This window comes from Halyomorpha halys, unplaced genomic scaffold, assembly GCF_000696795.3.
Source record: "Halyomorpha halys isolate HHAL.00 unplaced genomic scaffold, Hhal_1.1 Scaffold187.1, whole genome shotgun sequence".
In the NCBI taxonomy this organism is placed as follows: Eukaryota; Metazoa; Arthropoda; class Insecta; order Hemiptera; family Pentatomidae; genus Halyomorpha; species Halyomorpha halys.
In genome coordinates this window covers 486377-497126 of record NW_027113649.1, presented here as the reverse complement: position 1 = coordinate 497126, position 10750 = coordinate 486377, and positions in this window count along the sequence as shown.

Below are 10750 nucleotides of genomic sequence, written 5' to 3'. Positions count from 1 at the left end.
CGTACAGATGTCTAGTAGTACGCAGATCAAAGCTAGTTTAATGTGCCATAAAGCAGTTAATGGCGTTTATCTTCATAACAGCAGCAGGTTTTATGATGTTTGCCAAAATAAAGTCATAAAATGTTGATTTCTATATCTTCAGACATGATTTATGAAAAATTTTATCTCAGGAATTATTATACGTACAGATGTCTATTAGTACTCAGATTAAAGCTATTTTAATGGGCTATAAAGTAGTTTATGGCGTTTATCTTCATGGCAGTAACAGTTTTTATGATGATTGCCGAAATAAATTCCTAAAATGTTGATTTCTATTTGTTCATATAAAATTTATGATTTATGAAAAATATATCTCATGAATTACTAGCCGTAGAGATGTCTATTAGTACTCAGATCAAAGCTAATTTAATGTGCCATAAAGTAGTTTATAGCGTTTATCTTCATAGCAGTAGCAGTTTTTATGATGATTCCCGAAATAAATTCATCAAATGTTAATTTTTAGTTGTTAAGAAATTTTTCATTTACAAAGAAAATATATCTCAGGAACTAGTAGACGTACAGATAGATGCCTTCCAACACTCAAATTAGAGCTAGTTAAATGTACTATAAAATAGTTTATAACGTTTATCTTAGTAAGAGTAGTAGTTTTTATAATGTTTGCTAAAATAAATTCATACAATGTTGATTTCTGTATCTTCAGACATGATTTATAAAAACATCTCAGGAATTATTATATGTACAGATGTCTATTAGTACTCAGATTAAAGCTATTTTAATGGTATATAATGTAGTTTATGCGGTTTATCTTTGTAAGAGTAGTAGTTTTTATAATGTTTGCCGAAATAAATTCATCAAATGTTGATTTCTAGTTGTTCAGACAACATTTTTCATTTATAAAAAAAATATATCTCAGGAACTATTAGACATAGAGATACCTTCAAGCACTCAAATTAGAGCTAGTTAAATGTACTATAAAATAGTTTATAACGTTTACCTTTGTAAGAGTAGTAGTTTTTATATTGTTTGCTAAAATAAATCCATAAAAAATAATCTCAGGAATTATTATTATACGTACAGATGTCTATTAGTACTCAGATTAAATCTATTTTAATGGCCTATAATTTAGTTAATGGCGTTTATCTTCACAGCAGTAGCAGTTTTTATGATGATTGTCGAAATAAATTCATAAAATGTTAATTTCTAGTAGTTAAGACAACATTTTTCATTTATAAAAAAAATATATCTCAGGATGTATAATAAGACATACAGATGCCTTCCAGAACTTGAATTTAAGGTAGTTGGATGTATAAAGTTGTTTATTATACTTATCTTCGTAGCTGTGGTAGTTTTATGTGAGTATTACGTTTTTAGTGTTGTAGGTAGTTTTAAAAATTTAGAGCTCCGAATAAAAAATTGCCGTTATTTTTTATTTCCCCCAACTATAATTGGCAGACTTATCAATTTATACCAATACCTATACATAGCTTTAATTAAAGTTATAAAAAAATGGGAGTGGAATAATAACCTTCTACACCTCATTGGCTCTTGGATAAAATAGCTTCCCGTAATAAATTACTTTATCTTTCATAAGTCTAAGTATAAAGTCTTAAAGGAGAGAAGTCTCGCCCTACGACTCCCTCTATAGTGGACCTTACAAGACAAACCAGTTTCATTGAAAAGATCTTGTAAACTAAGACTGACACGTTTAAATGGAAGATTTAAAATATTGTTAATTAGTCACGCCAGCGCCACATGAGGCCGTAAAAACAAAAGGCACTCATACTCGCAAGCCTTGGCCAAAGGCAGTCTTTTTTTTCTTTACCTCTATTCTGCTAAAAATTATGAGTGAGTAAGGACACCGCTGAAGAGCCCTCCGGTAGTCGAGGAGAGGGTGAACGAAGGAAAATGGAAAGTACCAACAGGAAGCTTTAAACCATGGAGTAAGTCCACATCTTTCCAAATAATTAACATCATCATCATTAAACATTAAATTAAACCCCAGTCAGAATTAATTAATTATCTCTGGCAATAAATGTTCAATTCGGCCACCCTTTATCGGTGTAATAACAATAGATTTAGATTGGAGAAAGATAGTCGGGGTGGCGGTCAATAAAGGTATCAAAATAGTAAAAGAAAACTGTTTATTGATAACCAACGTTTCGTCCCACTTTGCAGGGCTTCTTCAGGACTGGCCCAATCTACTTCATACGGTTAACTATCTTCTTCCAACAACAGATTTAGTATTTAACATTCACATTCTCTCTTGTTCTACTAACTTGTATAATTAATAAATTCTCTTTCTATCATCGTATGCTTTATTTCGTTCAATTAATTTCTATATAGTCCACTACAAATTCAACCAGCAATTCAAAAGTGAACCTGGCATTGAGTATACACTATAAGACGTATACACCTAACTTATGAATCCCTCTTTATTCAAAAAACGTGGAAGATATTTTTCTAGGATAGTCTAGATCCCAAGTGTTTGTTGTCTAAACAGAAACAATAAAGAAAATAAAACTATAACTTTATAAAATCCTTTACTGTAAGAATAATCTTTATTGTTAACACACTTTATCCAGTAGCAGATTATTGTCTTTGAAAAAGTGTAGTGTTTTTACATTTTTTACTGAGTAATTTAATTGATTTAATATTTAACTATTTTTATTACCTTATTATTACACTGATTTGCATCTATCTAGAACAGGTTATGGTTTAGTCATAGGTTAGCTACATCACAAGCAAACTTTCCGTTATAAATAATTCATTTCAATAGAATTTCCATGTTTACTGAAATAAATAAATATATACATACATTGATAATTTTTTTTTTTATTGTTGTAGGTATATATATTTTGTCGCTGGGTCCCGAAGAACAGTCAATACTACAACTTTATTTTGGCGACGTTTTGCAACTTTATTGTTTGCATAGTCATGCCCTACAATGAGAAAAACAGTTTTTTAGAACAAATAATTGCTCTTAAACTACAAGCACCTAGTGTAATTTCTGATTAATAAGTATTATGATATAAATATGTAACTCTGAAGAAAGCAGACAGTATACGATTGCTAAAACAATAGTTTATTATAAATAAAAGGTTACAGAGCTATGACAGAAGTACTAAATAAAATACATCAAAGTAGAAACACTATTCTACTTACCTAAAACAATATAATAGAATAAAAGTATTTAAGTAAATAGAATTTTGAATAAATTATTCAATAAAATATTAAATAATAAATTTAATATTATTCAACCTAATATCAAGGGGAAATAAAACAGAGGGGTTTCTTTTTCCTTCACATTAAACCAAGTAGAAGGCCCACAAACAGCTTGGGCAAGAATTGGACGTTATTCGTTTTTTTAAAATTTATTATTTGTCTTTTAAAATATATTCAAGTAGTAAATTTGATGTTGGTTATACAATGGCATGATACAGACATGTGGAGAATCTACCCATTGATAGAACTCCAATAATATTTCTAGAGGAGATCTCAAGCTATCTTCTTTTCAGACACCTAGGAGGGTTGCGAAGTTAATCATGGAAGGATTGGTATCTGGTTCTGGCTAAATCGGCAACATATAGAACATTGAGGGCTTGATGGATGACTTGGTTTGTGACAATGTGTGGAGCATTTAGGATTTTACGAAGGATTTTGGATTTAAGGATTGGTTAGGAGAGGAATTCGATGGTTTAGTGGAACCCCAAAGCTCAATTCCGTGCGTCCAGATAGGCCTTAATATAGCCATATAAATGAGTATTTTGTAATTAGGTGGAAGTTTGAACCGTTTGTTTAGTAAGTATTGTAATAGTTGATATCGACAAGCAGGTTCCTGTCTTTTCAGTATTGCATGAGGATTGCAAGTCGTTTGTCCAGATGTACTCCTGAGTAACGGATCTGGTCGACAGGAATAAATGGAGTGAAATTAAAGGATAATTGGGGCAGGAAGTCATACATATACGACACAGAGTAAATATGATTTGGTGGGATTTATTGGAATTTATTTTAATCCTCCGATTTTAAGTGCATAATTCTGTCATACGTGATAATTATAAAGCCTTTATGGACAAATGGAGCTGACAGAGCTCCAAAATCCTCAATGCTCCTTACTTTTTCACAAATAAATTCATACATAAAGACCTTAATGTTCAATATGTAACCGATCTAGCCCGAATCAGATAATATTTCTTCCATTATAAACTCCCTAACCACCCAAAACCACTAGTTTCTAACCTAACTTCCTTTTCCATTCCTGACAATCCTCCGAGGCGCTTGAAAAGAAGATGTCCACGAGACCTACTAATATAAAAATTTCATTAGAGTGTTACCAGTGGGTAGTTTCTCTACACGCCTGTATCACTCCATTATAAACTAAAATCAAATCTACCATCTTTATTTATTCAATTACCTTCTTCTCCTTCTCTATTATTTTCTTAATTTTCCTTACCCACGTTATTAGTTATGTTCACCAAATATTATTATGTTTATGTTCTCTATTCACATCTTTTGTCTAACTTCATATTTTGTTTCTTTCCATAACTTTAATTTTTAATTTATTACTAAATTAAAATATTCATATTTCTTTGCATTATATAATTTTAAACTTTTATTTTCTCAATCATATTATTTTACTTGTTTATCATTATTAATTTCATTCTGTACAATTATTTACTATACATCATTCTGTTTATTTTTTTTATATTCATTGGTTGTTATAATGTTGTTTGTTCTTAGCCCTGATAAAGGCTTGAAATTCTGGCCGAAACGTTGCGACTATTAATTAAGTTCTTTAAACTTATTTGTGTTATATTCTGACCGCACTTCCAATTATCTTCTCATCATTATCAGATATTTAGATAACTTATCGAATAGGTACTTCGATAGGGGTCATGTAAAACCTGGGTTATAACTGTAATTGTTCAAATAAGAAACATAGAGAGAGGACTAAGTGTTGCTCGCATCCTTGGAGGACACCACCGACCTATAAGCCACAGACCTTGAGTCCCTTGGTTCCGCCTACCCGACACCTCGTCGGCAATCACCATTCATATTAGTAATCACCTGCTCCTATGCTTTGATGCTGTATGTTACCGAATTATAGGCATGGTTCATCAATTATTTTACAAATCTACCCAACCAATCAAGACCTATTCTAGGTCTTAGAAATGTCATGTTATTTTTTTAGTATTACTACTCTGAAACGTCTCTTAAAGGACACCCCAATATGAGACCTTTGTAATAGAACATTTTACTAACCAAATCCCGACCAATAAAATAAAAATTTAATGTTTTTGAACATTATCCTATTGATAATTGAGTATAATAAATATCTCTTATTTAATAATATATATAAATAATTTACTGCATAATTTTAAATTATGAAAAATATAATCAGAGTTGCGGTCATAAGAAAAAAAAAAATAGTTAACAACTTTTTATTTGTCGACGTTTCACCCCACTTTATAGAGCTTCAACAGGGTTGTTTAAGTTGATAGCTTTAGAGACCTTTCCTTAGTTTTTTTTTTTTATAGACGAAAACTCTCCAAAGCTATCAACTTGAACAGAAGCTCTACAAAGCTGAGCGAAAAATCGGAAAATAAATATTTGTTGACTATTTTTGTCATCTTTTGACCGCAACCCAGACCATTTTCTTCACAATTATCTTATTTAATAACGAATGGCTGCTACATTTAATTCATTTACCTTAGTCATATGAAAATTTTTCTCGCAACATACCTGAAACAGAAAACAAAAATTAATTAAAAACAATTCATAACATACATTCATAAATTACAATATTTCTGTTTAAAATAATTTATTTATTGTTATTTACAACTGTATACATATATACACATCAAGTAAATTGGCTGTAAGTGATATTATGACATGTGGAAAATCTACCCATTGATAGAACTCTATCAATTTTTTTTTTAATAGTTGATTATGGGGGTACAGTCTCGTACAAAAGACATCCTTTCCTACAACGTTAATTAATAATAATTAAGAAAAATATGATAAAATAAATAGATAAAAATAATAATTCTTGATAAGAGAGAAAAGTAAAGTAACCAAAATAACAACATTCGTAGAATTTTTTAAAATAATTTATTTATTGTTATTTACAACTGTATAAAAATTACATATATACATATCAAGTAAATTGCTGTAAGTGATATTATGACATGATACAAACATGTGGAGAATCTACCCATAAATAGAACTCCAAAAACATTTCTAAAGGAGAAGATCTCGAGGCCATCTTCTTTTCAGATCGTTAGATAGTGAAAGAGAAGCCAGGTTAGAAACGAGTTGGTTTGTTGGTTGGTTAGTTTATCATGGAAGGATTGGTATCTGGTTCTGGCCAAATCGGCAACATATGCGACATTGAGGTCCTTATGGATGATTTGATTTGTGACAAAATAAGTTGCATTAAGGATTTTACGAAGGATTTTGGACTGTAATTCGATGGTTTAGTGGAGCCCCAAAGCTCAACTCCGTATGTCCAGATAGGCCTTATAATAGTTATGTAGATCAGTCTTTTGTAATGGATTGGTAATTTAGACCGTTTGTCTAGTATATGTTGTAATAGACGAGCAGTTTCCTGTCTTTTCAGTCTTGTATGAGGATTCCATGTCAGTCGTTTGTCCAGATTTAAATTACAATATAAATTTATAATATAGAATTACTGAAAAACGTCTCTTAACGGCTACTCCTCTATAGCGGATCCCTTTATTCATTATTTATAAAGGGTATATTATTACGGAAACCCTACATTTGTCTAATTTGTGAAAAATGTCTTATGTCTGATATGTAATGACGGCCGAAACGTTGGACATGTAATATGTTTTAATGAAGAAGTTTGAGACTATTTGGATAATTTTTATTATTATTAATATATAAAAATACTACCAGTCTCGAATAAGATTATAAAATAATTTTTTTTCGGATACATATTTTTGTTTTAATATGAACTTTTTACATTCGATGAAAATTCTAATTAAGATCAAACATATAAGTATAAATATCATAGAAATAAAATAATTTGAAACAATTTCTGAAAAAAATAAAGAGAAATCACGATAAAACAGCAAAACGAAACAACAAAGCTTCCTATTCCTATGCTATTGCATTTTTGTTTTGACTGCCGTCAAAATAACCCTGAAGAAGCCCTGCAACGTGGGGCGAAACGTTGGCTCATTAAAATAGTATATTTCTACTATTTGAGTTTTTTTGACCGCACCCGGACCATATTCCTTTCAACTTGTATTATTCTCATTTTTACGTTTCATTGTACATCTTTTTAATTTTTTATTTACTTTGTTCATTTATGTTTACATCGATTAAGTATTTGTATCTTTTTTTTTTAGCCCTGATGAAGCCCAGCAACGTGGGACGAAACGTTGGCTCAGTATAAATAGTTTAATCACTATTTTTGGCCCCACTCAGACCACGTTCCTCATATTTTATAATTCATTCTTGGTTAGAGATATCGGCTAACCTCTCCCTGGATCTTAAAAATTGACAAAACCATTCTCGCTAATGGCCTTTTTGTGAAATCGATTCAGCGAAAATAAAATATACATATATATATATATATATACATGTATTCATTATCTGCTTGGACGTTTTGGGGATACTCTATTCCCTATCTTCTTTAGGGTATCCGTACATCATTCACTTTTTATGGAGGGTCAATACATACCACCGTAGAGTTCGGAGGTATATATTGACATAATTTACGTTATTTAAATGTACGTTATTCAAATCAGGGGTAACAAGAGATGAAGCGCTTGAGTTATCTGATTTGGAACGATCGGTGAGTATCAAAAACCTTTATACTCGACAGATGTGTTGTTATTTTGTGCATATCAGAAAGATGTAGCATTGTTTTTGGTATTTAATTTTTCTTTTTAATGTACTGTATTGTATATTTATTTAAAATCTTGACGTCATCAAAATTGATTTTATATCAGTTTTAATAATTAACAGTAGTTTTGATGTATTTTGTTACATAAACAGCTTCCTTTAACTTTATTGTTGTATTTTCTTTTTTCCAAAATCTTAGCATTTAAATACATAAATTTAATAATAATTAATTTATATATAATAATAAATACAACCCATTTATAAATAATAAATAAATTTAATAATTCTTGAATAAGTAAAACAAGAAGTATACAGACGCTGTGATGAGCTTTTAAAGATTTTAATTTAGATATATTATTTAAATTTCTTGAGACAGGTAATTATTTATTAAATAAATCAAAAATTGTATCTTTATTTATCTCAACACTTTTTATTTCAACAGTCAAACGTTTCGGCCATTTCAGCCATCCTCAAGGACATCTTCAATATAATTTCTTCCTCACATTAAAATTTAAAATTTGTTTTGCAGGCTATTCTGCCCAGGTCATTTATTATAAGTTAAAAAGCTATTTTTTTATTTAAAATCATAAATATCTAAATCACTACCATATACACAAACCATTTATCATATATTAATAAATGGTTTATGTATATGGTAGTGATTTGAAATAAGAAGATTTAGATATTTATGATTTTAAATAAAAAAATAGCTTTTTAACTTATAATAAATGACCTGGGCAGAATAGCCTGCAAAACAAATTTTAATGTGAGGAAGAATTTATAATTGAAGATATCCTTGAGGATGGCTGAAATGGCCGAAACGTTGGACTGTTGAAATAAAAAGTGTTGAGACAAATAAGGATACAATTTTTGATTTATTTAATAGATTTTAATTTGTTTTTCTTATTTTAGGTACTTTAAAATTGTTGAAACACGTCAGAGTAATTCCTTTCTTTGAAGTATAAAACCTACGAAGCGGACGGATTTAAAATGGAGATAGGAATAAAATTTAAATTATTAGCCAGATTATTTCGTAATGTCAACACACCCTCCGCACACGTGATAACCACGGATAAACTGAAGGTAATGTTTGACGTCGATCTGAGGCAGTTAATCCATTGTAATAGCTAATTAAAAACCGCCTGTTATGTGATGGTACAATAAGTAATTTGATTTACCCAACAGAATAATGGAAACGCACATGAAACAAAAAAAACAAAGAAAAGTAAATATATGTTATATGTATAACATATAATGTGCAACGATTTATAGTTACGTCGGATTTGGATGTGATAGTGAGAAGTTATTAATTTATTTCTTGAATGTGGGACGTCGGAAGAAAAAATGCCCGCCAAAAATCAAGCCAAATAATTCTTAATTTTTTATTTGCATTAAAATTCGTATTTAAGAGTTTTAAGAAATGCTAAAAACGAATCTGACATGATGTTTCTTAAACAACTTTTTTGGTCTACTTTAAATTTTTCTTTAATATTTTTTACACTTAAGTAATTATTTATTCTTATTCTGTACTAAAAAAAAAAAAAAAAAAAAAGATTGATATATTAGGGTTATTCAAGATGTTGTGTTAAATGTAAAATGTTTTACCATGTTAAATGTTATAACTATAGGATTGTGACCAGCCCTATTTAAACTAATGTTAAACGTTAAATGCGTAAGAGCCCCTAGCGGATTTTCTCAGCAACTTGTTTTATAAGCCTTTATGTTTAACCTTTCTTTCCAGAGCCTCATGTTATTGTTTACTTAGAATTTGATTTAAGTTTCAGTTTTGATTTAAGCAATTTATTACAACATGCCTAGAGTGAGTGAAAAGTGGAATTTGTGTGAAAGTTTAGCTTATGAGTGTCTTATTGATCTTCAAACTTGTGAGAAAGAGAATGAAGATGAGCTAATTGACAACTGTATTGAAAGTATTTTCCATTTTCTATCATTCAGATATGCAGTTCCTTTTCTCAGGGGATCAGTATTAAAATCTACGCACTGGAGATTTTCAGTGTCACCAAACTTGGATGAAGATAGGTTTTAATTTAAAACCTCTTTTGAGAGTGAACTACTTTCAATTTGAAACTATTATACAATAAAACAAAGGTTGTTAAAAAAGTTATTATGTCTATAACCCACTTCAATGAACGCATTATCCTTCTATCTTCAAACCTTATGTATTGTTTAAGAATAAAATCACTTATTTTCAGTAATTTCTTTGAAAAATTTTCTAACAAGCATATGTAGCATGTTACATGTCAGGTAAAAGTTGATTTAAATAGTTACAAAATGTCACTCCTCTCATGTTTCTACGTTAATTATGAGGGGAGCCATTTGTATTTAAAAAGCTAGCCATTAGCAATTTAGAAAACTATCGAGATATAATTTCAAAACTGGTGAACATAATTCAAATCGCTCCCTATCCAACACAAGGCTAATACCTCTTCTGTTATTTTTCTCTCTTGTATTATTAAAGTTATCCATTGTGATTTAATAACAGGGGTATGAAATAATAACTAGAACAAACACGAAAGAACTAACCTGACACAACAAACAAAAATGGTGGCGAGCTCAACTCGTCTATTGTGTGACATCATCCTCCAAGTAACAGACTCTCAGCCATGTTACATGTTATTTCGTTTTACCACGGCAAAAGAAGGCAATTTTTTCCATTTAACATGAGTGTCGGATTTAAGTAATCCGATTCTCTCGGTTAAATTTTGGATTTATATAAAGTCGGGGTCGGGGGTCTCATTTTCTAATGCCCCCCCTTGCCGCGAACACCGGAAGACCCCGAAGACGCCGCGACTGCAATGCCGCCCCAGCCTAATCATGCAGGCTAGGACCTGGCCTACCCCTACCATCACGCCAGGCTCCAGGA